We start from the raw sequence: 7,130 nt of genomic DNA on the forward strand, positions 1-7,130 counted from the left end.
GGACGTTAAAGTATCATAAAATTCGCGTTACCTCTTGCTTCTCATTCGGCAACCCGTTCGCGCGATTCCTCGATTCATCATCGGAATGGCGAACGTTTACGTCGCGGTCGAAATCGCCATTACAGCAATTGCAATAGCGTGATTACCTTACGTCGTCTTTCCAACGAGGTTCCATCTCCAGAGAAATTACGAGAGGGAAGATTACGGTCGTCGCTCGGGTTAATGTACTCATTCAAAAGTAATGTTTGTTTGCCAAAGTCGATCTCTAAGAAATTTCCCGGCTAACTTTTACAGCGCCCCGGCGAACTTCGGGGGAGGCGAGAAAGAGCTCGCTGCTCGACGGGGCGAGTTTGTCGGCTCGCCGAAACGAGTATCGAGAAGCGGGAGACCCATATTGCATTAATTATTCCAAGTCCCCGGGGCGAAACTTTTTCGCGCGCGATGACACGACGCACTTGATTATAACGGCAACATCTTGAAAATGGAGTTCGGGCAGCGACGGCGGATTATTACCAGGCGCAGACGGAATAATTTGCTGATTAGAGAAGAAATCGATAGCTTAGATCCGCGTGTGACTGTTGGCGGCGAGCTTCGAAAAAAATCCTATCTTCAGCGTAACGAATATCTCTTTCTGCATTATAGTTCTCACAAGTGAGAGAAAATAAAGATGACGTATCTTCTTGTACGTTGATCGTTAATCTTGCATCAAAAACCGCTGGACCTCTCAGTAAATCCAAAGCGGATGAACTCCGCCCGTGGACGTAGTTGTTTTTACAGCAAGATGCAAACGGTGTGAAACTTGAGCGTACGTTCGCGCAGCACATAAATATGTATAACACAGACGCGCGTCTATTCCTGTGGAGTGTGTTTGGCGAAAAGTCGCGGCAAGATTTATCGCGCGATGCATCCCGTATACATTAAACGTACGCGAGAGGAATTAGAATCAGCCGTCCAGCGTTTAACTTGGTTGCGGTTGGCACGTATGGATGTAAACTGCGGTCTCTGGTCGTCAGATATCGATGACATCATCCGCGAAGAAGGTGGTTCCTCCGAGGTTTATCGAAGCTGCACCTCTATTCCTATCCACGGAGTTGGTTACGGCGATCGAACGTTCAGTTCACCTTTAACGACCCGTTTTATCCTTCCGACTATTCCAACCCCCGATTCCTTTCCTTTTGCGGCGCGCCTTCTCAGACGAGCTCTCCTCCTCTTTACCGCCTTGTCGCTCCCGCTCTCTTCTTCCACCACGTTCTTCCCCGCTGCAGGCAGGAATGATAGCCGCGGTGGATCCAGGTCGCGCGTAAATTTCCGGAATCTTAGCTGATTTATCACCGCTTGAAATATAGGTTGCCCGCCGGAAGGACGAAAGCCTGGCGCGTTCACAGGTCATGGCACAGTTTGCTCTCCACCCAGTCCGTCCCAGCGGCTCCATCGTCGTTTATAGCATCACGACTTGAATTCTGCTGCTGCTGTTGCTGGTATTAGCTGGTGTTAGTCCGTACGGATGAGCGTGTAGACGGCCCGCTGATTTCGACCCAAGGTGAACCCGTGTTTTTACAAGGGGTTGATTCAAGGAGCTTGGCGAGGGTTGGCCGCGCGAATGGCGGCAAGAGAGGATGCGGTAGGTCTTAGCCGACAGACGCGGGCTAAGGATTTGCTAGGCAAACACCATCGCGGTGTTACGATAACAAATCACTGCGAGCCGGCTTTCGCCAACGACGAGGCGCCGAATCCGCCGCCCGAGTCTCGTGTTCCACCGCTGGCTGGCGGTTCTACCACCAGGCGAGGGAGAATATCCGGTTTCCCAGTCAGCGAGCGTATGTGAACTCGACTGTGTGCGACCACTCGAGGCTGCTCTTGTGTCTGGCACAATAAACGTATTCCGATAGATTCTTTCATTCCCGTGTAAATCGCCGTTAAATAAAAATGTAAGATTTCCTCGTGTTCCCTTTTGTGTATTCAAGACTTTTGGCTGCATACAGAATGTCAGAGACTGTAGACAAGATATCAAAATTTATTCTACATTTTTATGTGCTCCAGATTTGGTATGACGCTTAAGGTATGACGCACATACAAAATAATTTTTGAACTGCCATCTAAACCTGGCGGGTTTAGATCGAAGCGAGCGCTTCCTCGATCAAACGAACATCGAGCTTCTTCCTTCCGGAAGAAGGGTGGCGGAGAGTCTACCGCAAGTCGTCGAAGGCCGCAACCGCCGGATGTTCGTAAAAACGCAGAATTCCACGGCAGTAGGGGGCGCGGGCACAGTCCACGCACGTATTCCATCAAGAGCGTAGCTGCGGAAGCTGGCGGAGTAGGGTCGAAGGAGGGTCGCCGGAACCATACTTTACAACGGCGTACCACGGGGGCCAAGATAAATGTACTCCGAATCGAAATGCGTTCTCGTTCTCGAGCCGGAGCACTCTGAGAGGGCCAATGTCATTAAGGCCGCCTTTATCGGTCACATTCGGCGCGATTTAGATCGACGTTCCGCGATAACTTTCAGGCGGCCTTATACGGCTCGTATTGCGCAAAACGATTGGAAGCAGTTAAGGAGGGAGAGAATGATGCATATTGGAATGGGTCACCCTCCATAATCTACCGATATTCATCGCGCGCTCTGCGAGACGCAAATAGCATTACACGTATGAGCAAACACCAAGTGAATCGTGACTTCATTAATTCAGATGAATCATTTACCATCATGTCGCTATTTCATGATACACCTCGGAAATCGAGTTCAGCGATACATAGCGGAGTAGCCGCCACTATTACATAACCAGCGTAACGTTTGCACAAGTGTCGACAGCAACGTAACGACATTGATCGCGACACACTTAACCACTTTTCCGTATCGGCGAGGACAAATAAAGTGCCATAAGCCAGTCCCCGGGTAAAGAGAGCACTGGTGGCTCCCAATCGACCTTTGACTTTGATCGATCACCGCCACCCCCGCCGCCAATGTCTTCGTCAACGTTATTTCAGCTATTATATCCCCATAAGTCGACGTGCTTGTCGAGAGTTGTGTTTTCTGGTGAGCGTGACACGCGACGCGAAACCAGACGACCACGATTAGGATCAACATCCACAGGATATCTCCAATTTCGCAAATAAACTGGTGTTACCAATATCAAATGAAGCTTGACCGGTTGTTCCATCGATGATCAGCAGATAAAATTGATCCCGCACATTTGAAACAGAAGAAATCTCGTCTCGTGTGCAGTAGCAGTGATCCTAGATTTTATTAACGGCGACGCGCATACGAAACGCTCACAAACTGCGATGACGAATTACTGCCATCGTGCTGGCTCGATCGAATGCACCGATTCCCCGCACATTCTCTTCGTCACGCCGGTAACGGCACATTGTTCTCCGCGACGGGAAAGGAATCACCGTTGCCACGCTCGCCCATTTTCGGTATTCACCCGGCAACGCGACATTTTTCTCGTCGACGCGATGCTGCATGCGGGCGCGCGACTCCGACCATCAGGTAGTCAATGGAGAACAATATGTCGCTCTTTGAAGGGGATTTCGCGCGAAGCTACTGGACTCTCCCGTATTTCCTGTAACATGGAAATACCCTTCTCAAGATTGACATTCGAATTTACGATGCAGGCACCATTGTGCCCGACATCACCTGTGTATGCCGTTGTGATCGGTGAGCTCATAGTCTTCACGCAAAGACCGATAATAGCGAGTGTATAATGGAATTCTCTCTTCCCGATATAAAGCACAATTAATGCATCCTTGAATACTGTCATTTAGTCCAGATATTCGAGAGTTACGTTAACGGGCTGCGCATCATCCGCGCGATGAATCTTGCGGGAACCGAAAGTCAATCCACGGCAGTCGACACGCGTGTCATCCTTGCGAATCTTCAAACGCGTTTCACACGACGCGTTTCCCGCCAAGTGGAGAAGTAACGGAAGGAATTCATACGTCGCAGCGCTTCGTCGCCACCGTCATTCCCGCCGTCGTTCCGGTTAGGATTGAGACGTTTGTCTTGCATCTGACATTGCGTCTTACTCGCGCGGGGGTGACAGTGGGCGACAGCGAAGTAGGCGAGCTCTCGAGCGGAGGCTTGCCGGGTCGGCGCTGCATGTGACGTCTAACGTAACGCCAATAACTCACCTACTCTACGCGGAAGCCCTTTCCGAGAGGAAGAAGGGTGCAACTTGTTCCTTCGCGCTGAGCGAGATCGTCGATTCCCCGTTGCCGTCCCTATGCCTCCTCGGTTACATCCCCCGTTACATCCGCGCCCCTCTCTACGCATTCCGCCTCTTTATACTCTATCCACCGTCGTCGCCACCGCCACCGCCACCACCTCCTTCACCACCTCGCCGTCACCTCGAGGCTCCCTCGGAATAACCCTAGGCACCGCCAAGTTTGCGAAGGGATGAACGAGAAATTACAGGGAGGTTTGGCTAAATTCCTTCTTCGCCCGCCACGCCCGGGCGCCATCCTCTGCTCTCGCGGGATCCGCTCCCGACGGGATCGGTAATTACTCGTCGAACACGCCGAGGCGCTTCACCACCCTCCTTTTCCTCCTTCCCTGCCGATCGGATCATTAATTTACCTCCAATTTCGAGCGGTTATGCGCTACCGATGCGAAAGCCGTGGCCAGCCAGTCGGGGTGCTATTATTATCTAGACAAGAACAGCGTGTCGGGGACGCGCGCGCCGGGGTGACTATCGCTCGTGACGCGGGAATAAAGAGTGTCGGGATCCGAGAATGTGGGTCAACCCGCGTGTTGGCTCGTCGCGCACGTCGCCCGGAGGACCGACGTGTACCCCCTGTTTTTCTTGTTTTCCTTTCAGGACACACATGCACCCAGCGTCCGCCACCCGTTTCTTTATTCACGCGGTGAATCGCGCATGCAGCGACGTGACCCGGCTTCGCGAACCGGTATTCACCATTGCCGGCGAAATATACCGGTGGCGGAGCCTCGCGAATGAAAAATTCGAGCCGGCCGAGTAGTTATATTGGTACCCTGACTGCCGGTACCTTTCCTTTCGACCTCCCGGAGCGTTTATAGGTGTGCAACGATTCTTTATCACCACGACGACCGCGTGAAATACTGAAATGTGGATGAAACGAACGTAGTCATATGCGGCTGCGTCTTTCTGTTCATCGTGTATTTGCAGCGCTCCGATATTGCATTACATGAAGTATGTATTTCATGAGTACGCATTAACATTAAACTTGGCAATACTCCGCGAGAGATATACGAAGGTCATTTGGTAAGTCCTTAGAAATATATATATATCCTATGTCAATTATCATGTTAGTTTAGAAATATATATATATATATATACACACACTAGTACAACACAGGCGCGCGCTATTTTATTTTTCAATATTAATAATGTTTTCGAATAATAATATCTTATATCTATTATTTATTATATGCACAATTATCACACTCTACCAAATTGTTAACCTCCACGCGAAGACAGCCGCGCGATGGTAATCTAAACTGAACATAACGCACAACGCGAATCGAGATAACCAATCAGCGTCGCGGAAAAGAGGCCTCAACTATTCGATAAAAAAGAACTTCACGAAGTTAACACGCCTCTTTTAGAATAGGATATATATATATATATATATACAAATTTTTATAAATTTATATATTTCTAAACTGACATGATAATTGACATAGGATATATTTTTTCTAAGAACTTATCAAACGATTCTCGTACCCATCTTTTCCTCGTCTGAGTTATCAACCTCATTAAAAATTTGCACGACAAAGATGCCGCGTCTGCTCTCGCGAACTGCGCGCCAACTCGGTATTCCCGAGATATGAAACGGTGCCGGATCCAGCACGCGCACAGTACCCCTCTTTACAACGCGAGGCATTTAACAGAGCGAAACGGACGACTTGTTTAACCACGGAGGAATATGATTTGTTGCGAGATTGAAAATCCAGATTACCGAGGGGATTTCCCTTTTGATATCGCGCGCGTGCGCTGCTACCGCGCGCGGACGTGTATCGCTCGGCAAGAAAAATCGCCTCCGTGCGGCGGACAAGGTCCGCAAAATTACCCGTGGAATATCCGATAACAAGTGTTGCATGGCGGCGGCGCCATTCTTCTTCACGCTGTACAAATTGACTCTTTACGGCGCAACAATAACTTATCGAGCGGCTGTTTGATCGCTTGTTATTGCGCGAGCATTTATTTCACTACGCTTGCTGCACGCGTGCGAGGCACATGGGTGACGAAGGACGAGAACAAAGAGGACGAGACCGGGACCCTTCAAAGTGCTACGAACATTTCGATAAAAATTCCACAGTCGCGAGATGACGAGCCGAGGACACACTGTTCACAATGAATCCGTGCTTTCTGCAAAATGCACATTCTCGTGTACTTACAGCCCCGCGTGATTACGCAATTCAGAAGATTTAACGATGCCGACGACGACGGCGGCGGAATTCGGAGCGACCTCTCCCCTCCGATGCAAATGGCACCCGTTAATGTTGATGAGAATTATATATTTATACTCGCGGATTACCTTGTTTCCGCGGGAGCCGTTGCGAATTTCCGCGCACGCGATTAGCCATCCGCGCACTCGCGAAAAAGAGTGCACCGGCCGAAATGGCGTGGCCACACTTTATTTCGGCCACGACTGTGGCATATCGGACTAATCTCATTGCCGACTGAAATCACCCCGGCACGGCACGGCCGAGAATAGAGGGTTGCGCTAAAACAGACGCGCCGTTATACGACGCAGCGACGCGAATAGACGTGGAGATAGTCGCGACCATTCCCGGCGCTATACGCCGTCCGTCGAATGTAATTCAGCGCGAGCGCGAGCGGGACGAGGGCCGTAAATTCGTGGATTCTATGCAAGATTGATGCCACGAGGCGCTTCGCCGGTACGAGCACGGTACGGTCGGCGCGAGCACGAAAGCCGAGCGAAGCCAGGCAGGTCGATAGAAGATAGAAGGAGAGAGAGGAAGAGAGAGAAAGAGAAAGAGATGGAGAGAGGCGTACAGAGTTTAAAATTCTCACCCTCACCCTCGTGTCGAAGAGCGTCGCCAAGCGACTTCGTTCCTCATATCGAAAAAGAATTTCGAGAGCGCTCGAAAGTTCGCGTCGGACCTTCAATTACGAACCATGTGCTAT

This window comes from Ooceraea biroi, chromosome 1 (assembly GCF_003672135.1).
Source record: "Ooceraea biroi isolate clonal line C1 chromosome 1, Obir_v5.4, whole genome shotgun sequence".
Lineage (NCBI taxonomy): Eukaryota > Metazoa > Arthropoda > Insecta > Hymenoptera > Formicidae > Ooceraea > Ooceraea biroi.